Here is a 26,430-nt window from a genome sequence, read left to right as displayed (position 1 = left end):
TTCAAACTCAGTGCCTCTTTGCTTGACATCATGGGAAAATCAAAAGAAATCAGCCAAGACCTCAGATTTTTTTTTTTTTTACCTGTTTCCTCCAGCATCTTCACAAGGTCCTTTGCTGTTGTTCTGGGATTGATTTGCACTTTTCACACCAAAGTACGTTCATCTCTAGGAGACAGAACGCGTCTCCTTCCTGAGCGGTATGATGGCTGCGTGGTCCCATGGGGTTTATACTTGCGTACTATTGTTTGTACAGATGAACGTGGTACCTTCAGGCGTTTGGATTTTGCTTCCAAGGATGAACCAGGCTTGTGGAGGTCTATAATTTTTTTCTGAGGTCTTTGCCGATTTATTTTGATTTTCCCATGATGTCAAGCAAAGAGGCACTGAGTTTGAAGGTAGGCCTTGAAATACATCCACAGGTACACTTCCAATTGACTCAAATGATGTCAATTAGCCTATCAGAAGCTTCTAAAGCCATGACATCATTTTCTGGAATTTTCCAAGCTGTTTAAAGGCACAGTCCCCTGTTGCTCAGTTGGTAGAGCATGGCGCCAGTATGAAAAATGTATGCACTCACTAACTAAGTCGCTCTGGATAAGAGAGTCTGCTAAAATGGCTAAAATGTGTATGTAAACTTCTGACCCACTGGAATTGTGAATTATAAGTGATATAATCTGTCTGTAAACAATTGTTGGAAAAATTACTTGTGTCATGCACAAAGTAGATGTCCTAACTGACTTGCCAAAACTATAGTTGGTTAACAAGAAAAAAACAAGTTTTAATGACTCCAACCTAAGTGTATGTAAACATCCGACCTCAACTGTATATATATGTGATGAAAGAAATAAAAGCTGAAATAAATAATTCTCTCTATTCTGACATTTCACATTCTTAAAATAAAGTGGTGATCCTAACTGACCTAAGACATGGAATTTTTACTAGGATTAAAATGTCAGGAATTGTGAAATTGTGTTTAAATGTATTTGGCTAAGGTGTATGTAAACTTCCGACTTCAACTGTAGGTCTTGAGTGTCTTCAAGAGGCGATTGTATGAGGGCAATTCCACGATAACAGAATTACGCCGAGACTCCGATTTTTCACTTTAAAATGTATGCCACACAAAAACCAACAAACCATACAACTCTATCCACAATTACTACTTTGAACAATTTACACAGTAATAAATAAATACAAAATGTACTGGTAACAGAATAACGGTAAAATCCCCCTTTCATTCTGTTACCAAACTTTGTATCTGCACAGTTCTTCCTGTAAATGTGTTTTCGTAAAATATTCAGTGGAAAATGTTAAAAGGAGTCATTGTGTATAGAGTTCTATGAAATCAATGTTTTTTCTTTGGTATACATATTAAAGTGAAAAATCTGAGTCTCTGACTCAGCAACATCTATTTTGGTGTTCATGTATAAGTCATGTGGTGGACTGAGCACTACACTGCATGCATATAACTTATAGAGTGCTCTTTGGGTGATGTGATTAGATTCTTCAGTCTCTCTCTCTCAGCAATGATATAAATAATAAAATAATAAATAATATGCCATTTAGCAGACGCTTTTATCCAAAGCGACTTACAGTCGTGCGTGCATACATCTTTTGTGTATGGGTGGTCCCGGGGATCGAACCCACTACCTTGGCGTTACAAGCGCCGTGCTCTACCAGCTGAGCTACAGAGGACCACAATGATACCCCTGTTACATCAAGTGGGGTTGATTATAGCGCAGGAAGAGAGGCACAGAACCTCTGACTCAACACTAGCGGTGGAAAATGCTATACTAGTATATATTTTTCACATGACGTTATACCCACAGATTGAAATAGAACACTGGTTAATTTATACCTATTCAAAATATGCTGGCAGGTAAACAATCTGGAGGTGTCTCTGACGTTCCAATGGGTTATTAACAGATTAAATCAGAGAATGGAGACGCTGCCCTTCCATTCTGACAATGGCAACTTGCATGCATTATCATTATCGGTAAATCAATACGAGCCAACACAGCCCTGACAAAAGGCATAGGGGCAACTTAAAAAACATTACTACTGAGCAGAATGACAACAGATGAATAACTCCCAATAAAACTGCTGCAATCTACAGGGAGGGAAAAAAGTATTTGATCCCCTGCTGATTTTGTACGTTTGCCCACTAACAAAGACATGTTCAGTCTATAATTTTAATGGTAGGTTTATTTGAACAGTGAGAGACAGAATAACAACAAAAAAATCCAGAAAAACGCATGTCAAAAATGTTATAAATTGATTTGCATTTTAATGAGGGAAATAAGTATTTGACCCCTCTGCAAAACATGACTTAGTACTTGGTGGCAAAACCCTTGTTGGCAATCACAGAGGTCAGACGTTTCTTGTAGTTGGCCACCAGGTTTGCACACGTCTCAGGAGGGATTTTGTCCCACTCCACTTTGCAGATCTTCTCCAAGTCATTAAGGTTTCGAGGCTGACGTTTGGCAACTCGAACCTTCAGCTCCCTCCACAGATTTTCTATGGGATTAAGGTCTGGAGACTGGCTAGGCCACTCCAGGACCTTAATGTGCTTCTACTTGAGCCACTCCTTTGTTGCCTTGGCCGTGTGTTTTGGGTCATTGTCATGCTGGAATACCCATCCACGACCCATTTTCAATGCCCTGGCTGAGGGAAGGAGGTTCTCACCCAAGATTTGACGGTACATGGCCCCGTCCATCGTCCTTTTGATGCAGTGAAGTTGTCCTGTCCCCTTAGCAGAAAAACACCCCCAAAGCATAATGTTTCCACCTCCATGTTTGACGGTGGGGATGGTGTTCTTGGGGTCATAGGCAGCATTCCTCCTCCTCCAAACACGGCGAGTTGAGTTGATGCCAAAGAGCTCGATTTTGGTCTCATCTGACCACAACACTTTCACCCAGTTCTCCTCTGAATCATTCAGATGTTCATTGGCAAACTTCAGACGGCCCTGTATATGTGCTTTCTTGAGCAGGGGGACCTTGCGGGCGCTGCAGGATTTCAGTCCTTCACGGTGTAGTGTGTTACCAATAGTTTTCTTGGTGACTATGGTCCCAGCTGCCTTGAGATCATTGACAAGATCCTCCCGTGTAGTTCTGGGCTGATTCCTCACCGTTCTCATGATCATTGCAACTCCACGAGGTGAGATCTTGCATGGAGCCCCAGGCCGAGGGAGATTGACAGTTCTTTTGTGTTTCTTCCATTTGCGAATAATCGCACCAACTGTTGTCACCTTCTCACCAAGCTGCTTGGCGATGGTCTTGTAGCCCATTCCAGCCTTGTGTAGGTCTACAATCTTGTCCCTGACATCCTTGGAGAGCTCTTTGGTCTTGGCCATGGTGGAGAGTTTGGAATCTGATTGATTGCTTCTGTGGACAGGTGTCTTTTATACAGGTAACAAACTGAGATTAGGAGCACTCCCTTTAAGAGTGTGCTCCTAATCTCAGCTCATTACCTGTATAAAAGACACCTGGGAGCCAGGAATCTTTTTGATTGAGAGGGGGTCAAATACTTATTTCCCTCATTAAAATGCAAATCAATTTATAACATTTTTGACATGCGTTTTTCTGGATTTTGTTGTTGTTATTCTGTCTCTCACTGTTCAAATAAACCTACCATTAAAATTATAGACTGATCATTTCTTTGTCAGTGGGCAAATGTACAAAATTAGCAGGGGATCAAATACTTTTTTTCCTCACTGTATAACATGGGCCAGGACGCTACCAGTGCTACTCCTCCTGCTATAAATAAGGTTGAATGGGCTGGCTGACGGGCCTGTTCGAAGTGCTGCTAATAGAGTCTTGACCGTCTCTGCTTGAAAGCCCCACTCCACTCTGTTCGCAGGCTGCCCTGCCTGGGCGCTGGTAGGAACTGTCTGTGGGGGATTCCTAGCACTGCTTACTTGTGCAGACAGGAGTGGAGGGGCAGAGGGAGGGGTAGAGACAGGGGTAAAGAGAGGGGTAGAGTGAGAGAGCGAGAGCAGATGAGGCAGGGGTTCATGTCAGAGTTGTGCCACAGTGAGCCTTACTTCAGATAACAGGTTTACAGGACTCAGGGCTCTGATGTGTCTACACTACAGGGCATAACACTGGCCCAAAAATGGATGACAGAACCACAAGGCCATTGGTACATGTTAGTGTGACAACAGCAAGGCTCACACTCAGAGATAACAAAAGGCACTATCACACACCCATTCTCTCTGCTAGATTATTAAATAGAAAAAACGCAAGGTAGTATTCTTTATTCAACACAGGCATATAAGAGTATCTCTATGCGGATGGCAGGTAGGTGGGTTGGGTCTAGGTCAGACTGTAGAAATGTATGGATCTGATGGTGAGCAGCCTGTTGGTCTAACCAAATAGGGTTTAGCCTTTCTCCTGATAGAGCCATCACACAGCCATGACTGGCTGTCACTGTGACAGATCATGACAACTCAATCTGGACCCTCCCAGAACAGCACTGGCACCGTCTCTCCTCTCCTGGTCGCCAGGGAGGCTGGCTGTGTCCTTGACAACAAAAGGGGGCCGTCACCCCCCTCCATGCAACCCTGCCGTGATGCCATGACTACCAAATGACCTTTTAATGATAATACCTAAGAACGCTGATCAGACCAAGCAATTTAGCAACCACAGTAGGGTTCAACAGTGTAAAATGTCCTTAGTATTGTTGAGGCAAAACCCTGAAAGCTGACCATTCAGATAGGCTAGATGGATAGGCTAATGTATCCAAAGGCCTAAGGTCTAGATAAATTAAGACAAAGTACAGTAACTAAAAAAACTATGTGAGGATAAGAATGCCTTCTTTAGCACAGATCTTTTCTGTACATACACTACCCACAGATGGGCAATTCCATGGCAACGGCATTACGCTTTGACTCAGACTTTTTAGTAAAAAAGTAACATCTCCCTCCATTGTTTTATGTGACCACGTTTTCCCAAAACTCTAAAATATCTGCTCTGAATTAAGATTAAAAGATGTCTGCAGAAAGAATGGGCTGTCATCTATGACATGACACCTTGAGTTAAAAAAATATATATTTTGGTTATTGAACTACAGTAGGTGACGTGGATTTACATCCGGGAACGGAATTACATCATGGCTCCCTGATCTGCACTATACAGAAATGCATAATTTGGAATATGAATATCATTCTCTTCATGTCAATGTATCCTTCATAGGTACACAAAAAGGTAGAAATATGCAATATCCTTCTTTTGCATATTTGGGTATTATTATACACATTGGTTATTATTGTAAAGAGCTCCACCCCCAGACAAGACCACATTTGGTTGTTCCAGATAAGGTAAAATCTGAAACAATCATAGAAGTGTATCTTTCACAAGTTTGGACATCACAGTACAGTTCAGCACAGCAAAGCAGAGTTCAGTAAAGTACATTATACTGTACTCTACAGTACTCCATTGTACTTTTTTACTTTACTTTTCTGTACTGTTCTGTTTTATACTGTGCTGAACTCTACTGTACAGTAATGTACAGTGCTGTCCAAACTTGTGAAACATAGACGTCTATGATTGGTTAGGATTTGGTCCAGCCAGGGTGGGTACTTTTCAACGTCCATGGACGTTGGTGTCAATCGGTGCTCAGTGGGTGAGGATGCTTGTTACAGTAAATAGAAAGAGGGTAAGTGGTAGGTGTCATGGCAGTTGTCAGTAAGGGCCTGGGCAGGTGACATTAACTGGAAAGAGTGAGAGAGAGGAACAGAGAGAGGGAGTGAGAGAGAGTGGCAGAGAGAGTGAGAGGAAGGGGTTGTCCAGACTGTTTTCACAGTCTTGCTTTGATCACCAGACGACAAAGAGGAAGAAAACAAACAGTTATCAGCTGCACACAAAACAACAGTATGCCCAACTGTGGTTTGTGACTACTATGATTTCCCATTGTAGCCAATTGAATTGCAGTAAATCCATTACTGATTTCTTGGTAATTCCGTTACCGATTTCACTTACACTGAACAAAAATAAACACAACATGCAACAATTTCAAAAGATTCTACTGAGTTACAGATCATATAAGGAAATCAGTCAATTGAAATACATTCATTAGGCCCTAATCTATGGATTTCACATCGTCGCTTATGCCTGCCCATACTATAACCCCACCATAGGCACTCTGTTCCTAACGTTGGCAAACCTCTTGCCCACACGACGCCATATACACAAGGTGCACCTGTGTAATGATCATGCTGTTTAACCAGCTTCCTGATATACCACACCTGTCAGGTGGATGGATTATCTTGGCAAAGGAGAAATGTTCACTAACAGGGATGTAAACACATTTGTGCATATGGAAAATTTCTGGGATCTTTTATTTCATCTCATGAAACAGGGGACCAACACTTTACATGTTGCGTTTATTTTTGTTCAGTATAATAACTAATAAACATTCTTGATATCAGTAAAATTGCTATAACTAATTGGTAGTTCTACCTTTACTTGTCACTTCTGTGAACTTTCATTATCCTCCCTCCTCATGAGGGAGAGAAATTAGAAAATATCTTAAAGATGTGGGTTTTTGGTAATGGAATTACAAGGCACAAGGCAATGTTTCTTAAACATACAGAAGGCAAATCATATCTCCAAAAGTAAATATAAGTGTTGATATTAGTTGGCAGGGGTCATTACTTCAACATTGTTTTTTATGTATTTCTGATACCTTAAGACTTTTTCTGGTAGATGTTGTCCAAGACTCCTTTTCCATGTTGGACCAGAAATCAAAGCCATTCCTTATTCCTAATTTTTAGAATGGAAAATGGTTGAAAAATGTATATATGCTTTAATTTCTAAAAAATATAGACTCTTAGCTTTAATTTGACATGCTCCTATGAACTTCACATGTTGGTACTTATGGGTCCTTTGATGGAAATGCCCAGATCTATCCTGTGGTCTACATACACTCCACACACAGCAGGGTCACAACTCACTGGGGAGCTGCTGCTAAGCACAGGCCCAATCTCACGGAGTGCCATTCACTCAGTAAATGAGTGTTTGATGTTTGTTCGTCATGTTCCCCTCGCTCTCCGTTTAACTGCACTCACAGAAACACAGCCCTAGGAGGAATTACATTCACTCAGGCGTCATATTTGCTTCTCTGCCATTACAACAGGTAGGGTATTACATTTTCTGGGCCTGTTAAAAGAATCCAAGGACAAAATCCTTATACTCTGTTACCTATCTCTAACCTTCCATCGTTTGACTTCCTTCACTAGATGGCTGACTGTGTAGTGGATATTTATGTATGGGAGGAGCCTGACCACAATCATTGATCGGTCGCTGAAGTGTTTTGTTGAACGGAGCACAGATCAGCGAAGGCCTCCCAAATGGTGCTTTAGCTACAGAACATGAGAAATCTATAGATGTAACCCACAAAAGCTGAGATACACAGGCAAAGGTATCACAATAACAGATGCATAAAACACTTATGAACAAGTAAAAGTAAAAATATACAGTTGAAGTCGGAAGTTTACATACACTTAGGTTGGAGTCATTAAAACTTGTTTTTCAACCACACCACACATTTCTTGTTAACAAACTATAGTTTTGGCAAGTCGGTTAGGACATATACTTTGTGCATGACACAAGTAATTTTTCCAACAATTGTTTACAGACAGATTATTTCACTTATAATTCACTGTATCACAATTCCAGTGGGTCAGAAGTTTACATACACTAAGTTGACTGTGCCTTTAAACAGCTTAGAAAATTCCAGAAAATGATGTCATGGCTTTAGAAGCTTCTGATAGGCTAATTGACATCATTTGAGTCAATTGGAGGTGTACCTGTGGATGTATTTCAAGGCCTACCTTCAAACTCAGTGCCTCTTTGCTTGACATCATGAGAAAATCAAAAGAAATCAGACAAGACCTCAGAAGAAAGATTATAGACCTCCACAAGTCTGGTTCATCCTTGGGAGCAATTTCCAAACGCCTGAAGGTACCACATTCATCTGTACAAACAATAGTACGCAAGTATAAACACCATGGGACCACGCAGCCATCATACCGCTCAGGAAGGAGACGCGTTCTGTCTCCTAGAGATGAACGTACTTTGGTGCGAAAAGTGCAAATCAATCCCAGAAAAACATAAAAGGACCTTGTGAAGATGCTGGAGGAAATGATGGGGATTTTACAGTTAAGCATAGTAAGGATAGTTAATTACATCATGAAAAGCTAACAATCTATGGTTAAATAGTTCATCACAACATGAAAAGAAGAGGCCTGAAACAGAGCAAGGAAATAGCTCAGGGAATTGTGAAACAGAGCCAGGAAATATTTTAACCATATGATGAGTATTTTTCAGTGGACTATGGGATAGACATGGTTAATGATACATCTCTGTTGATAGGCAAGAACGTAATTGGTTTCTCTCACTGGGTTTATGTGTTTGTTCTCTGCTCATCTGACCTGTCTTCGGTTGTATCATATCAGTGACTGAAACCAAACTGAACCCTTTGTCTCTCCTTGAGCGTCTTCCTGATTAAATTATAGTGTGACGGGTTGGGACAGAGGGGTTACGCTTGGGTATGTTTGAGAGATTGATTATGGGCCTGCCATGTTGTCCACAATCCATCTCCAGGTTAAGCCAGGGTGAGCCAGGGTTGAACAAAGTTCAAACTGAACATCATTATTTTATCTTAATTCTACAAAAACTCTGAAATACTTTGTGTTTGACTGAGGACAAAGACAATTTGCTACAACATAATCAGGTACAAAAGTATCTATATCCACAGTAAAACAAGTCCTATATCGACATAACCTGAAAGCCGCTCAGCAAGGAAGAAGCCACTGCTCCAAAACCGCCATAAAAAAGCCAGACTACGGTTTGCAACTGCACATGGGGACAAAGATCTTACTTTTTGGAGAAATGTCCTCTGGTCTGATGAAACAAAAATATAACTGTTTGGCCATAATGACCATCGTTATGTTTGGAGGAAAAAGGGGGTTGCTTGCAACCGTGAAGCACGGGGGTGGCAGCATCATGCTGCGGGGGTGCTTTGCTACATGAGGGACTGGTGCACTTCACAAAATAGATGGCATCATGAGGAAAGAAAATGATGTGGATATATTGAAGCAACATCTCAAGACATCAGTCAGGAAGTTAAAGCTTGGTCGCAAATGGGTCTTCCAAATGGCCAATGACCCCAAGCATACATCCAAAGTTGTGGCAAAATGGCTTAAGGACAACAAAGTCAAGGTATTGGAGTGGCCATCACAAAGCCCTGACCTCAATCGTATAGAAAATATGTGGGCAGAACTGAAAAAGCAGTTGAAAACCTGACTCGGTTACACCAGCTCTGTCAGGAGGAATGGGCCAAAAGTCACCAAACATATTGTGGGAAGCTTGTGGAAGGCTACCCGAAACGTTTGACCCAAGTTAAACAATTTAAAGGCAATGCTACCAAATACTAATTGAGTGTATGTAAACCTCTGACCCACTGGGAATGTGATGAAAGAAATAAAAGCTGAAATAAATCATTCTCTCTACTATTATTCTGACATTTCACATTCTTAAAATAAAGTGGTGATCCTAACTGACCTAAGACTAAGTTTTAGTAGGATTAAATGTCAGGAATTGTGAAAAACTGAATTTAAATGTATTTGGCTAAGGTGTATGTAAACTTCCGACTTCAACTGTATATAATAAAATATATGAAGTTTAAAAAAATGAACACAACAGAAGAGCAGTCTTTCCATTAAGAGGAAAAATAATGAGGACCTTACATCCATCCATTACTGACCAGTCCATAGATCTTAATCAGTCAAAAAAAAATACAATAAAATGCAGTCACTGGACACACTCACAGACACCTTGTTGAGAATATCCAACAGTGTAGAGATACCCAGATGTCGACTGAGAAAAGTATCTGTGGTCTGGTGTCTCCTAATAGTTCACTGCAGCAGGGGTGTGTGTGTGTGTGTGTGTGTGTGTGTACGTGTGTACATGTGTACGTGTCGTGCGTGCATGTCTGTATGCGTGCGAGTGTGAATATGAACCCCGGCAGCAGTGAAGGACAGCACAGGGCATCCAGAGGTCCGGGTTGGACTCTATCCATCTTCATGGATCAACAAGCCGGCCACCTGTGCTCCCTCTCCCTCTGTCACCACCTGCTGCTGCTACTGCTGACACTGATGAAGAAGAGAGAGAGCTCCCAGAGGTGTGATCCAAGAGATTGGCTTTGTGAGAACAGGATACCACAAAGCTTCATATGACTATGATGAGACTGTACAGAGGTTCAGCACAGACTAGACACACTAATCACCTCTGTGTTGTGTGTCAGGCTAGAGTACAGTAGTGGAGTATAGGCCTAACTAGTCTATTAGTGTTATTGCAATGTTGTAAGACTGACCATTTAAGTATAGCCCCAGGTTTTGAAAACGAGAAGTGTAAAGGGGATTTTCAGGTGAACAAATGAGAACAGCAGTCGCTGATATCAGCGAATGCTGATATAGTCACCTCCAGCACAGAAACAGAGAAAATGTCTCCCTGTTGCACCTTGTAATTAAACCAAAATTATTTATGATTGACTATATCTGTGACTGCTCTTCCCTTTTGTTCACCTGAAAATCCTCTTTACAGTTTGGCAATGAGGATGGGATGCTAAGGTTTTCAGCCATGTTCGCTGAGCAAAGCTTCAGAATCAGCTCCCTGGAGGTGAGTCATTTGTGTGTACTTCTGTGGTTTCTCTCCAAGAGGTTGTCTTCCCCTGGTATCTAAAGATTACCACTGAATTTTGTTAAACTTTTGGAACAGTAGATCAAAGTTACTAAAACACGTTCCAAAATGGAGAAAGGACGGCGGTATGTGAACGGCATCCTGAATATAATGTTGAATACTCCCTTTGGTAAATGGATGTCACGCCCTGGCTCTGGGGACTATGTTATGTTGAGCCAGGGTGTGTAAGTCTATGTTTTGTATATCTAGGTTGGCCTGAGTGACTCCCAATCAGAGGCAACGAGTGTCAGCTGGTTGTCTCTGATTGGGAGCCATATTTAACTATCGGTCTTTTCACTTTGTGTTGTGGTTTCTTGTTCTCATTTTGGTTTGTGTATGTAACCAGAGACATCACGTCTTCGTCAGTTATTTTGATCGTGTGATCAGTTTAATAAATATATATTATGTTCACCTTCAACGCTGCGCATTGGTCATATATCGTAGACGAACGTGACAGAAGAAACCACCTCAACTGGACCAAGCAGCGAGTCGAGGAGCCATCGCCAGGGAAAGCGCTGGCAGATCTCCGTGGCAGCTTCGACTGGGTCAAGCCCATTGAGGAGCTGAGTGACGAGGGTTGGAGACAGAGGAGCGAGAGGTGGGCGAGAATGATGGAGGCCTGGCCCACGGGGAGGAGAGAACCCCAGAAATTTTTTAGGGGGGGGCTCACGACGTCGGACCAGCAGGAGGCCGCGATAGAGCGGCCCAGTGGGTTGCCGGAGGAGGCCGCCAGGTTACGGGGGCCACTGGTCGAAGAGGGGATGGAGGAAGTAGAGGCACGGCGAGAGGTACTGGTGTGTGTTGCCAGTCCGGTCCGGCCCGTTCCAGATCCCGGTGTAGGGCCAGTGGTGTGTGTCCCCAGTACAGTCCGGCCCATCCAAGCTCCCCGCACCAAGCCAGTGGTGTGCGTCGTCAGCCCTGTCCGGCCCGTGCCTGCTCTCCGCACCAAGTCTATGGTGCGTTTCGTCAGCCCTGTCCGGCCCGTTCCTGCTCTCCGCACCAAGTCTGTGGTGCGCGTTGCCAGCCCAGTCCGGCCCATCCAAGCTCCCCGCACCAGGTCAGTGGTGCGCGTCGCCAGCCCTGTCCGGCCCGTGCCTGCTCTCCGCACCAAGTCTATGGTGCGTTTCGTCAGCCCTGTCCGGCCCGTTCCTGCTCTCCGCACCAAGTCTGTGGTGCGCGTCGCCAGCCCAGTCCGGCCCATCCAAGCTCCCCGCACCAGGTCAGTGGTGCGCGTCGTCAGCCCGGTCCGGCTCATTCCTGCTCCCCGCACCAAGTCAGGGTGCGCCCGTCAGCCCGGTCCGGCCCGTTCCTCCTCCACGCATCAAGCCAGGGGTGTGCGTCGTCAGTACAGCACAACCCGTGCCTGGGTCATGTCCGGGCCGGATCCGCCGCCGAGGCGGAGTGCCCACCCGGTCCCTCCCCTGTTGTGGTTGTTTGGCGCGGCCGGAGTCCGCGCCTTTGGGGGGGGGTACTGTCACGCCCTGGCTCTGGGGACTATGTTATGTTGAGCCAGGGTGTGTAAGTCTATGTTTTGTATATCTAGGTTGGCCTGAGTGACTCCCAATCAGAGGCAACGAGTGTCAGCTGGTTGTCTCTGATTGGGAGCCATATTTAACTATCGGTCTTTTCACTTTGTGTTGTGGTTTCTTGTTCTCATTTTGGTTTGTGTATGTAACCAGAGACATCACGTCTTCGTCAGTTATTTTGATCGTGTGATCAGTTTAATAAATATATATTATGTTCACCTTCAACGCTGCGCATTGGTCATATATCGTAGACGATCGTGACAATGGATGTAAAGACGGGTTAGTTGACAACAAAGTCTTGCCCCAAAGTTATGCATGCATCGACTTTGTTGGTCACAACCCACCAGTCTATAGTCATGTATATTTGTCTTTGATGTTTGTTGAATAGGATAATATAATAGAGGTTTAACAGAACATTGATTTAGGGACATACAGTATGCCGGGGGGGTCACTTTAAAATAAACATAAATAACATTTTATGAGTATGGGCAATTCTACGTTAAAGGAATTACGCGTTGACTCAGTTTTTTCCCCTTAAAATGTATGCCAAACAAATACCATGTACTTCAAAGTTTAACAAACCATACAACTCTATGCACAACGAATGCTTTTAACAATTTCCACAGAAAATTTTACAAAAACTAATTTAGTGGAAGAACTGTGCAGATGCAAACTTTGTTAACAGAATTACGGAAAAATATCTCACAGGTTTTTATGTGACCACATTTTCCAAAAACTTAAATATCTGCTCCGAATTAAAGATGCACTATGCAGAAATCACTCTGCCATTGCCTGGTTACTAAAATTCTAATAGTTTGCCTAAATTCAGTTTATGTGACAGTACAGTATAGTGTAGAGAATCATTGTACCATATAAACTGCTGTAAAATATATATGTTCCATAACCAAAAATATTGTATTTTCAGCTGTTTGAAGCTGGTGTACAAAACCGAAAGTAAAAGACACAAAAACAAAACTTTAAAATGGGAAGCATAGAAATAGCGCACATAGAACAGCTCTACTGCGTCTTAGACTTGCTTTCAATGAGAATGACAGATCTACAGTGGGGGAAAAAAGTATTTAGTCAGCCACCAATTGTGCAAGTTCTCCCACTTAAAAATATGAGAGAGGCCTGTAATATTCATCATAGGTACACGTCAACTATGACAGACAAAATGAGGAAAAAAAATCCAGAAAATCACATTGTAGGATTTTTAAGGAATTTATTTGCAAATTATGGTGGAAAATAAGTATTTGGTCAATAACAAAAGTTTCTCAATACTTTGTTATATACCCTTTGTTGGCAATGACATAGGTCAAACGTTTTCTGTAAGTCTTCACAAGGTTTTCACACACTGTTGCTGGTATTTTGGCCCATTCCTCCATGCAGATCTCCTCTAGAGCAGTGATGTTTTGGGGCTGTCGCTGGGCAACACGGACTTTCAACTCCCTCCAAAGATTTTCTATGGGGTTGAGATCTGGAGACTGGCTAGGCAACTCCAGGACCTTGAAATGCTTCTTACGAAGCCACTCCTTCGTTGCCCGGGCGGTGTGTTTGGGATCATTGTCATGCTGAAAGACCCAGCCACGTTTCATCTTCAATGCCCTTGCTGATGGAAGGAGGTTTTCACTCAAAATGTCACGATACATGGCCCCATTCATTCTTTCCTTTACACGGATCAGTCGTCCTGGTCCCTTTGCAGAAAAACAGCCCGAAAGCATGATGTTTCCACCCCCATGCTTCACAGTAGGTATGGTGTTCTTTGGATGCAACTCAGCATTCTTTGTCCTCCAAACACGACGAGTTGAGTTTTTACCAAAAAGTTATATTTTGGTTTCATCTGACCATATGACATTCTCCCAATCCTCTTCTGGATCATCCAAATGCACTCTAGCAAACTTCAGACGGGCCTGAACATGTACTGGCTTAAGCAGGGGGACACGTCTGGCACTGCAGGATTTGAGTCCCTGGCGGCGTAGTGTGTTACTGATGGTAGGCTTTGTTACTTTGGTCCCAGCTCTCTGCAGGTCATTCACTAGGTCCCCCCGTGTGGTTCTGGGATTTTTGCTCACCGTTCTTGTGATCATTATGACCCCACGGGGTGAGATCTTGCGTGGAGCCCCAGATCGAGGGAGATTATCAGTGGTCTTGTATGTCTTCCATTTCCTAATAATTGCTCCCACAGTTGATTTATTCAAACCAAGCTGCTTACCTATTGCATATTCAGTCTTCCCAGCCTGGTGCAGGTCTACAATTTTGTTTCTGGTGTCCTTTGACAGCTCTTTGGTCTTTCGCCATAGTGGAGTTTGGAGTGTGACTGTTTGAGATTGTGGACAGGTGTATTTTATACTGATAACAAGTTCAAACAGGTGCCATTAATACAGGTAACGAGTGGAGGACAGAGGAGCCTCTTAAAGAAGAAGTTACAGGTCTGTGAGAGCCAGAAATCTTGCTTGTTTGTAGGTGACCAAATACTTATTTTCCACCATAATTTGCAAATAAATTCATAAAAAATCCTACAATGTGATTTTCTGGATTTTGTTTTCTTAATTTGTCTGTCATAGTTGACGTGTACCTATGATGAAAATTACAGGCCTCTCTCATCTTTTTATGTGGGAGAACATGCACAATTGGTGGCTGACTAAATACTTTTTTCCCCCACTGTATAAGTCACATTCCTATGTGAATTTCGACGGGTCACCCAAAAAGTTACATATAGAGGTTTTAAGATTCAAAGATGTCTGCAGAAAGAATGGGGTGTCAGCTATGACACGGCACCTTGAGTTTGAAAAATATATATTTTGGTTATTGAACTAGAGTAAGTGAAGTGGATTTACACCTGGTAACCGAATTGGGTCCCTGATCTGAACGGGCCCCGTGTAGCTCAGTTGGTAGAGCATGGCGCTTGCAACGCCAGGGTTGTGGGTTCGATTCCCAAGGGGGGCCAGTATGAAAAAAAATGTATGCACTCACTAACTGTAAGTCGCTCTGGATAAGAGCGTCTGCTAAATGTCTAAAATGTAAATGCATAATTATGGATATGAATGTCATTCCCCTCATGTTTCACAAGTTTGGACATCACAGTAGAGTGCAGTACAATACAGCAGAGTAGGGTAGAGTATAGTACAGTACAATATACTGTACTATTCTTTCCTGTATTGTACTGTATTTTATTGTGCTATCCAAACTTGTGAAACATACACTACTGGTCAAAAGTTTTAGAACACCTACTCATTCAAGGGTTTTTCTTTATTTTTACTATTTTCTACATTGTGAGTGAGCAAAGCTGTCATTAAGGCAAAGGCTGGCTATTTGAAGAATCTCAAATATAAAATATATTTTGATTTGTTTAACACTTGTTTTGGTTACTATATGATTCCATATGTGTTCTTTCACTATTATTCTACAATTTAGAAAATAGTAAAAAATAAAGAAAAACCCTGGAATGAGTAGGTGTGTCCAAACTTTTGACTGGTAGTGTATGTGTATGTATATGTGTGTATAGACCCAGAGTTACCTCTGCTGCAGAGGATAAGTTCATTAGAGTTACCAGCCTCAGAAATTGTAGCCCAAGAACTTGAACTTAGAGTTCAAGTAACAGACACATCTCAACATTAACTGTTCAGAGGAGACTGCATGAATCAGGCCTTCATGGTCGAATTGCTGCAAAGAAACCACTTCTAAAGGACACCAATAAGAAGAAGAGACTTGCTTGGGCCAAGAAACATGAGCAATGGACATTAGACCGGTGGAAATCTGTCCGGTCTGATGAGTCCAAATTTGAGATTTTTGGTTCCAACCGCCGTGTCTTTGTGAGACGCAGAGTAGATGAATGGATGATCTCCGCATGTGTGGTTCCCACCGTGAAGCATGGAGGAGGAGGTGTGATGGTGTGGGGGTGCTTTGCTTGTGACACTGTCAGTGATGTATTTAGAATTCAAGAGTGTGCAAAGCTGTCATCAAGGCAAAGGGTGGCTATTTGAAGAATCTCAAATATAAAATATATTTTGATTTGTTTAACACCTTCTTGGTTACTACATGATTCCATGTGTTATTTCATAGTTTTGAAGTCTTCACTATTATACTACAATGTAAAAAATAGTAAAAATAAAGAAAAACCCTTGAATGAGTAGGTGTGTCCAAACGTTTCACTGGCACTGTATATAATAGGCGGTGTCAGAGGAAGGCCCAAAAAATGATTATTTCTGCTACCGCACGGCAAGCGGTACCGGAGCGCCAAGTCTAGGTCCAAAAGGCTTCTTAACAGCTTCTACCCCCAAGCCATAAGACTGCTGAACAATTCATCAAATGGCTACCCGGACTATTTACATTTGTTTTTACACTGCTGCTACTCGCTGTTTATTATCTATGCATAGTCACTTTACCCCTACCTACACTACCGTTCAAAAGTTTGGGGTCAATTAGAAATGTCCTTGTTTTCGAAAGAAAAGCAAATTTTTTGTCCATTAAAATAACATCAAATTGATCAGAAATACAGTGTAGACATTGTTAATGTTGTAAATGGCTATTGTAGCTGGAAACGGCTGATTTTTTTAATGGAATATCTACATAGGCATACAGAGGCCCATGTCAAATGACCAAAATGGAGGACTGTAATGGGGAATATTTAAGATTAATCAAGTTCATATTCAGTTAAGAGTCATTAACACAATGATTAGCATATTTATATGTTTTCCCTTTATGTAATTCACATTATTTCAAGTGTTCTATTTGTGACACTCATTTGTGTCACTGGTTGATGGTCACTAGACTCGATGCTGTATGGTAAACTCATATCTGTTGATAGGGATTGGCGCCAGACTGGAGGTCCAAGTACCAAGGACACTGATTGTTCTGTGGAACACTGTGTGATTCTGTAGCAGCTGACAAAGTTGAAATTTACTTCCTGGTTCTGTGTAATTAGAATATAAGGGCCTTCTCGGCGAAGGCCAAGTTAGAGATTTTCTCTGCTTCTGTGCTGGAGGGGTATCCCTGTTGCAACTTGTAAATAAATCGAAATGATTTATGATTGACTATGTCCGCGACTGCTCTTCTCTTTTGTTCACCTGAAAATCCCCTTTACAAGAACTATAGGCACCGCCCCAGGACAGATGCCAGTGCATCAGCTCTTTCCTCTGATAGGTCCACTTAAAAGAACCTGCTGTGCAAAGCAGGTACTGCTAAGGATTGCTGGGACTTGCAAAGCTTAAATTACATCCACACAGTTCAACTACAGCAACTAAAGACCCATCACTTTGCTTGAGGGCAAATACGTGAATCTGTACCATACAAAAACCAAAAATAGTGATATGGGTATAGAGAGACGTAGCACATAACTATACTAACCAGTGAGTGAGAAAATAACCACAAACAGCGAAGTTGTCTGATACTCTAGGCTAGAAGACGTCACTACTAGAACCGTACACTTAATATGAGACTAATGGATAGGAATTTTAGCAGCCCGAGGGTGAGACATGGATGTGGAGGAAACATGGAGGTGTGAAAACTTCAAGACGCATTACTTCTCTCCTTGCCATGGTTCCCAGGGAATTGTTTTGCACTCCTGCCATGACAGACAGACAGGGAAGCTGAGGTGATAGAGGGAACCCAACAGACTGGCTGACTGGAAGCGCAGCTTAATTAAATCGCTCATATCCCCTGTGGCCAGTATTCCCTGACATTCATCTCTCCAACTCCGTTACAAGTCTCACATCTCTCCATCACCAGACTCCTCACTTATGGGAATGGGGTACAGGAATCTGTGTGTGTGTGTGTGTGTGTGTGTGTGTGTGTGTGTGTGTGTGTGTGTGTGTGTGTGTGTGTGTGTGTGTGTGTGTGTGTGTGTGTGTGTGTGTGTGTTTTTAATTGTAACTCCAGGTACAACACAGTCTCAAGTGTACTACACACCCCCATGTACTTATTTGGACAGTGAAGCTAAAACTTTTAATTTGGCTCTATACTCCAGCATTTTGTATGACTGCAGCATTCTATACTCCAGACTGTACAAAATGTCACCATTTATTTGAGGGTATTTTCATACATACAGTGCATTCGGAAAGTATTCAGACCCCTTGACTTTTTCCACATTTTGTTACGTTACAGCCTTGCTCTAAAATTGATTACATAGTTTTTTTCACACATAACCCCATAATTACATTTACATTTACGTCATTTATTTTTTATTTTTTCATACTGGCCCCCCGTGGGAATCGAACCCACAACCCTGGCGTTGCAAACGCCATGCTCTACCAACTGAGCTACATCCCTGCCGGCCATTCCCTCCCCTACCCTGGACGACGCTGGGCCAATTGTGCGCTGCCCCATGGGTCGAACCAGGATCTCTAGTGGCACAGCTAGCACTGCGATGCAGTGCCTTAGACCACTGCACCACTCGGGAGATGATGACAAAGCAAATGTATTACAAATACAAAACTGAAATAGCACATTTACATAAGTATTCAGACTCTTTTACTCAGTACTTTGTTGAAGCACCTTTGGCAGCGATTACATCCTTGAGTCTTCTTGGGTATGACGCTACAAGCTGCGTTGTCTTGGCTGTGTGCTTAGGGTCGTTGTCCTGTTGGAAGGTGAACCTTCTGAGGTCCTGAGTGCTCTGGAACAGGTTTTCATCAAGAATATCTCTGTACTTTCCCTCAATCCTGACTAGTCTCCCAGTCCCTGCCGCTGAAAAACATCAGCACAGCACGATGCTTCCACCCCCATGCTTCACCGTAGGGATGGTGCCAGGTTTCTTCCAGAGGTGACGCTTGGCGTTCAAGCCAAAGAGTTCTATCTTGGTTTCATCAGACCAGAGAATTTTGTTTCTCATGGTCCGAGAGTCCTTTAGGTGCCTTTTGGCAAACTCCAAGCGGGCTGTCATGTGCCTTTTACTGAGAAGTGGCTTCCATCTGTCCACTACCATAAAGGCCTGATTGGTGGAGTGCTGCAGAGATGGTTGTCCTTCTGGAAGGTTCTCACATCTCCACAGAGGAACTCTTGAGCTCTGTCAGAGTGACCATCAGGTTCTTGGTCACCTCCCTGACCAAGACCCTTCTCCCCCTATTGCTCAGTTTGGCCGGGCAGCCAGCCAGCTCTAGGAAGAGTCTTGGTGGTTCCAAACTTCTTCCATTTAGGAATGATGGAGGCCACTGTGTTCTTGGGGACCTTCAATGCTGCAGAAATGTTTTGGTACCCTTCCCCAGATCTGTGCCTCGACACAATCCTGTCTCGGAGCTCTACAGACAATTCCTTCGCATGTCTTGGTTTCTGCTCTGACATACACTGTCAACTGTGGGACCTTATATAGGCAGGTATGTGCCTTTCCAAATCATGTCCAATCAATTTAATTTGCCACAGGTGGACACCATTCAAGTTGTAGAAACATCTCAAGGATGATCAATGGAAACAGGATACACCTGAGCTCAGTTGAGTCTCATAGCAAAGGGTCTGAATACTGATGTAAATAAGGTATTTCTGTTGTCATTATAGGGTATTGTGTGTAGATTGATGAAGAAAAAAATTCATTTAATCAATTTTAGAATAAGGCTGTATGTAACGTAACAAAATGTAGAAACGGTCAAGGGGTCTGAATACTGTTAAGAAATGAAAGGGCTCTATTTATCTAGTCCCCCCATTTGAAGGTGTCATAAGTATTTGGACAAATTCACTTATACTGTATGTGTATTAAAGTAGTCAAAAGTGTAGTATTTGGTACCATATTCCTAGCAGGCAATGACTACATCAAGCTTGTGACTCTACAAACTTGTTGGGAGCATTTGCAGTTTGTTTTGGTTGTGTTTAGATTATGTTCTGCCCAATATAAATTAATGGTGAATAATGTATTGTGTCATTTTAACAAAAAATGACATCTGGTGGTCAAACCAAGAGTGTTAAAACAGTCTGAGTCTGGACTAACCCATTCATAGATGCTAACTGTACATATTACCTCAACTACCTCAACTAGCCGGTGCCCCCGCACATTGACTATGCAACGGTACCCCCCTGTATATATAGCCTCCCTACTGTCACTTTATTTACTGTATATATAGCCTCCCTACTGTCACTTTATGTCACTTTATTTTACTTCTGCTCTTTTTTTCTCAACACTTTTTTGTTGTTGTTTTATTCCTACTTTTTTTGTTTAAAATAAATGCACTGTTGGTTAAGGGCTGTAAGTAAGCATTTCACTGTAATGTCTGCACCTGTTGTATTCGGCGCATGTGACCAATAAAATTTGATTTGATTTGATTTGAACTGCTTTAGCGCCTATTGACAATGGTATCTTCTGGCCGGGGGAGTTCTGTTAACAAATTGTCACTTTTATTGTAAGAAAGAATTGAATATGTTTCTTAACACTTCGACATGAATGTGGATGCTATCATGATTACGGATAATCCTGAATTAATCGTGAATACTGATGAGTGATAAAGTTCAAGGTATAAATATCACCCCCCCCCCCATCCAAATAAATGCTAACCTCCCCTATTATTGGTAATGGTGAGAGGTTAGCATGTCTTGGGGGTATAATCTTTGTGCCTCTGTAACTAATGTAGAATGAAGAAAGGACGTGGGATGTGGCATCCTGAGTACAAATTTGAATACTCCTTTGGTAGATGGACGTAAAGACGGCTAAGTTGACGACATCACGCGCACGATATTGATGCGTATGCAACAAAGGCTAAAAGCCATGAGTTGTTTTGATTGAAAGCCAACCCCGTCTGTCTTGCCCCAAAGTTGCACACACATCGGCTTTGTTGGAGAAAGAACGGTGGGATGTGAATGGCGTGGAGAGATTACACTACATATCATTCTTCTGGCACCACATGACACTGTCAGCAGTCACCTGTTAGGCATCACTTTCTACCGTGATAATTAACCATGGTGGTCTGCAACTCCCTCCCAATAGAAGGCTAAGGCTATTATGATAACAACAACATCTAAAGCAGGGTTCCCAAACTGGCGGCCCGCGGGCCAAAGTTTTATTTGGCCCCCAAGTTTTCTGAGCAGAATATTATTATTATTATTATTATTATTTTATTTTCATTGCTGGACATAAAAGACTGTAAAAACAACATGAAATCAGCTCCAAGTGATTTTAATTTTGGTAATCTGCCCCAAGTATTCCGACGCATAACAAAGAGAGATGTGATCACGATCATCCGCTTAAAAACATTTACAATTAAAATAATTTCAATAATAAATTGGCCTGCGGTGGAATTTAGTTGATGATCCCTGGTCTAAAGTATAATTTTGGTGTGTCTTTCGGTCACATACTAAAGCCTCATTAGACCATAATAAATGGACCAAATGGGAGCACTGTTGTGAATGACAACAACTGGAAACAATGTCACTATTTATTGTGTAAACTCTATGCCCGCCTTGGTGATTATGTGGCATTGTTGAGGTCATTTGGGTAATAGTCCCTCCCTCACACCAACTGAATTCAAACACCTGCTGTGAGGTCACACCTGGGGTGTATTCACTAGCAACCAAACAGAACCAAACGAAGCAAATAGAATAAAACAGGGAGGGACCTACCTGAAATTTGTCCAATAGAAACTCTCGTTTATTTTGCAAAATGCAACTTAATTGAAAAGAAAGAAAAAATATATAAACAGCAGACACCAGGCCATCCAAGGAATGAGTTTGAAACCCCTGGTTTGGACTAATGATGACACCCCTGAATCCAATGACCTACAGCTACACCTGTGTGACCTTCACCTATCCCAGCCTGGTCTCATAGACCCTATCCAGGTGACTGCTGACAATGTCATGTGGTGCCAGAAGAATGATATGTAGCCTAATCTCTCCACGCCACTGGTTGCCAACTACATCAGCGTTACAGCGTGGGCTTGCCAAGTCTTGTCTATTTAATTAAGCAACCATATAATTCAATAGGCTACGAGTGAGAACATAATTTGTAACGTTGATGTTACAATGAACGGTTCTAGACATGAGTCGAACAGGGCAGGCAGTTTTTCTATTGCTCTATCTCGAGGATCGTGACAAAATATTCAACAACTGCATACAGTAGCCTTCCTAATCGTTCGATGTTGAGACATTATAGATATGGGCGGGCCATTGACATACAGTATGAAGTGCCTAACCTGTGACTCAAAAGTAAGTTATTCAACAGGAAATGATATCCAACAGAGGCTACTGTTGCAGCAGCAAATCGTGTTGGAGGCAACAATTAAAGTGAATAGGCTAGTTGAGTCATAAAGTAGCAATACAGTTACGCATGCACCATTTGACACTTTTATCAAGTTATCCTCATCTTGTTACATTTGTTTCAAAGCGCGCAGAATCGTGGATGACAGGCTACATTGGATACAATTCTGACGTATAATTTAGGCTACTCACAGATCTCACCTAGGCCTACATTAGAACTGTCTGGAAGATGGATATGGAACGTTATATCAAGAATACACCGCGAGCTGGTGGATTATCCACACCAATGGCCACATCTGCATTTGGCATAGCAGTATTAGAAAATGTATAGATCTACACATACCACTTGGATTGAATATGTATCCGTTCGATCTGCGTCAAATCCTCTGGGCTTTTGGTGAAATACCGGTGTTGTAAACTGCACGTTCTCGTTCTTTGCCTGGTTGCTTTCCTATTTCAACGAGTATTTCGATGTCTCTCTCAGGGCGGAACTACACATTGCGTCCTAGACACCCAGGACAAGCGAAGCGAACGAAGCAGCCAGCCAATAGCCTACGAGGAGGCAGTACAAATTAATTTGAACGCCCCCAAGAGGTTTAACTGAGAAGATGCTGTCTGAATACTGTACAGTGTACACTATCAGTCCCATCACTGAATTTACCCATTTCTCGGAGATAATGCGCTTAGAATTTAGTTTCTATTTTAATTCCTCAACTGATTGTATAAGAATACAAACATGCTGTGCTGCAACATGTTAAATCAAACTCGATTTGATCTAAACCTCGGACTTGTTTTGAAGTTGTAGGCCATTTCCAGACCAGCTGTAAAAATGTAGGGATCAGCTGGACTGTTTTCCTTTAAGTGCTCATGCCATGAGGGAGAAAAATAAACATGCATTGAGAAAGGGATAGATAACAAAGATACCTTATAGCCTACTAGGCAAGCAAATTTTTTTTCTGGATTTGTGCTTAATTGTGTAGAAAAATGTGTGGCCAAAAAAGCACTATTGATTATTTCAAAACCATGCGCCATTTACTCCTCAGACAGCGACAGATCCACAGTATTTACAGTGCATTCGGAAATTATTCAGACCCCTTGACTTTTTCCACATTTTGTTAAATTACAGCCTTATTCTAAAATGGATAAAATTGTTTCCCCCCCTCATAAATCTACACACAGTACCCCATAATGACAAAGCAAAAACAGATTTTTAGACATGTTTGCAAATTTATTACAAATAAAACAACTGAAATATCACATTTAGGGTACTAGAGGGTAACTAGCCCCCTCCCCCCTCCACCCGTAATTCACATTAAGACCACAAGATGTCACCAGATTATTTTCCAAACACTTTCCCTGGCTGCCACTGTTCTTGCTCAAACAAAACAAGTAGGAAAGCCTTAAGATAAATAATCCACTTGTTTAGAGAGAAATATTTCGATAATTTTTTTGTAAAGTAGTACTGGTAACTGGCCCCTGGGGGCTAGCTACCCCTTTATGGTTATGAATGTGTTTCTACCTGTCATTTAGACATTTAGCTAGTGCTAGTTTATGCTAACCTGCTAGCTAGCAATCCTACTAGTAGTAAATGCTAGTTAGCATAAGCTGCTAGCAGTGCTAGCTAGCAACCTTACTACAAGATCATCTGAGGTAAAATACATAAAAAAAGATAACATAACTTAATTGCAGTTGTAAATGTTTCCACTAGTGACTGATAGCGTTACAGTTAATCTTACTTTATAGCTTTTTAGCTATTTTACACAGCATTTTATGTCATATAGCTAGATAGCTAGCTACGTTTTTAAGAGAAAGCTTTTAAATTGGTACCTCTCCCCCCTGCAGGTTAATGCTAACGGTTTGAAAGAAACTGGCTTGTCTTAATGTTCACAGTCCTGTGTGGGGTAGTTATGGGTTAGGTTTAGGGAGGGTTTTGGGTAAGGGTTAAGGGCCATCTGTTAGATTAGGGGTCAGGACTTAGGTTAAGGGTCAGTTCCTAATATAATTTCATGTTTTTATTTTCAGATGAGAACATACAAGAAGAATGTCTGTCGGAAGGGTGAGTGACTCAGGCTGGGTCGACAGTACCATCTTTGTCGACTGGCTCCAACACTTCGCCCACAGTGTTGGTTGCACCCCTGAGGAACCCCACATCCTCATCGGGCACCACTCCCACAGACCCTGGAGGCTGTTCTGACAGCAAGAGGCCAGGGAGTGATTCTCATCACTCTGCCACCCCACTGCAGCCACAAGATGCAGCTGTCAGACCGTATCGTCTTCAAGGGTCTGAAGGCCTTTTACAACAGGGCAGCAGATCAGTGGATGACGACACATCCTGGGAAAAGGATAGGTATATACCAAATGGCTGGTCTCTTCGCAAAGGCCTATAACAAGGTGGCCAGTGTGGAGAGAGGAGTGGAGGGCTTCCGGGCCAGTGGGCTGTGGCCTTTGGAGAAGGACATCTTCACAGAGGCGAACTTCATGGCTGCTGAGGTTATAGAGGAGCCTGAGCCCATTGCCGGTAAGAAAAAGTAATCTAAATGAAAGAAAAGTAGCAGAAGCAGCAAGTACTTCGTAGAAAGTGTTTATTGTACTAACACCGATGTATTGTTTTTGCTGTTTATTTTCAATGCAAAGAATCCATTCAACCACAGTGCTCTACTGCCACTTCTACTGATACGGCCACCAGCTCTACCACCACCATCACTAGCTCTACCTCCACTGCCACCAACTGTAACACCAAAACCTCTACCTCCACCACAACCAAAACCTCTACCTCCACCCTACCCTTGCTCCAAATGTTAAGAAAAATAAAAGTCAGCACTAATTTTAGGGAATATATTTGCATATAGTGATTACAAGTGTTTATTGTACCAATACTCATGTGTTCTTGTTGTTTGTTTGTTTTTGCTTGAACCAACAGCTGCAGCAGTTCTATTGGAGTTGTCCCCGAGGCCGAGGCCCCAGGAGGCGAGGCCGAGGAAGAGGAAGGCAGAGTCTGCGGCTGTACTGACAGCCTCACCTTACAAAAGGTTGCTGGAGGACAGAAACATCAACAAGATGAAAAGAGAGAGAGAGTAAGAAAACAAAGCAGGTTCTTCAAAAAAAGGTTGTCTCAAAGAAGGTTGTTGCAACACAACAAGCCACCTCAGCCACCAAAGAAGGGGATGCGGAGTGTCTTTTCTGTGAGGAGCTGTTTTCAGTCACAGGTGGGGACTGGATTAGGTGTGAGCAGTGCAGGAGGTGGACTCATGAGTTGTGCTCCAATTTTTAAAAAAACATTTCATGAAATAACTAAAAAAAGTGTAAACTAGTCATTTATTTCCCTTTATATTTTATTCGCCTAAGCATGACTTTCATCCACATACCAATTTTTTTCCAAACATTGCTTTTTTGTGTCAGCAATTAGACATTGTTCTTAGGGGGGTGGGGGGGGTAGTTACCCCCTAGTACCCTACATGAATATTCAGACCCTTTACTCAGTCCTTTGTTGAAGCACTTTTGGCAGCGATTACAGCCTCGTCTTCTTGGGTATGACGCTACAATCTTGGCACACCTGTATTTGGGGAGTTTTCTCACAATCTTCTCTGCAGATCCTCTCAAGCTCTGTCAGGTTGGATGGGGAGCATCGTTGCACAGCTATTTTCAGGTCTCTCCAGAGATGTTCGATTGGGTTCATGTCCGGGCTCTTGCTGAGCCACTCAAGGACATTCAGAGACTGATCCCAAAGCCACTCCTGCGTTGTCTTGGCTGTGTGCTTAGGGTCGTTGTCCTGTTGGAAGGTGAATCTTCACCCCATTCTGGAGGTCCTGAGCACTCTGGAGCAGGTTTTCATCAAGGATCTCTCTGTACTTTGCTCCGTTCATCTTTCCCTCAATCCTGACTAGTCTCCCAGTCCCTGCCGCTGAAAAACATCCCCACAGCATGATGCTGCCACCACCATGCTTCACCGTAGGGATGGTGCCAGGTTTCCTCCAGACGTGACGTTTGGCATTCAGGCC

General features: G+C 42.5%; 1 protein-coding gene across 2 annotated transcripts in view; it reads right to left on the bottom strand.

The window, feature by feature from the left end:
* The window catches only part of LOC121578243 (protein NDRG3), a 54,752-nt gene extending 31,788 nt beyond the window's left edge, over positions 1-22,964 (bottom strand). For both annotated transcript variants that reach the window (XM_041892454.2, XM_041892455.2), the window contains exon 1: positions 22,776-22,964. The gene's annotated coding sequence lies outside the window, so the exon portion shown is untranslated. The remainder of the gene's footprint in view (positions 1-22,775) is intronic.
* Positions 22,965-26,430: the final 3,466 nt, after the last annotated feature.

The sequence above is a fragment of the Coregonus clupeaformis genome, chromosome 12, assembly GCF_020615455.1.
Source record: "Coregonus clupeaformis isolate EN_2021a chromosome 12, ASM2061545v1, whole genome shotgun sequence".
Classification (NCBI taxonomy): domain Eukaryota; kingdom Metazoa; phylum Chordata; class Actinopteri; order Salmoniformes; family Salmonidae; genus Coregonus; species Coregonus clupeaformis.
The sequence above is the reverse complement of the archived record's forward strand: the minus strand, read 5'-3'. Positions and strand labels throughout refer to the sequence as shown.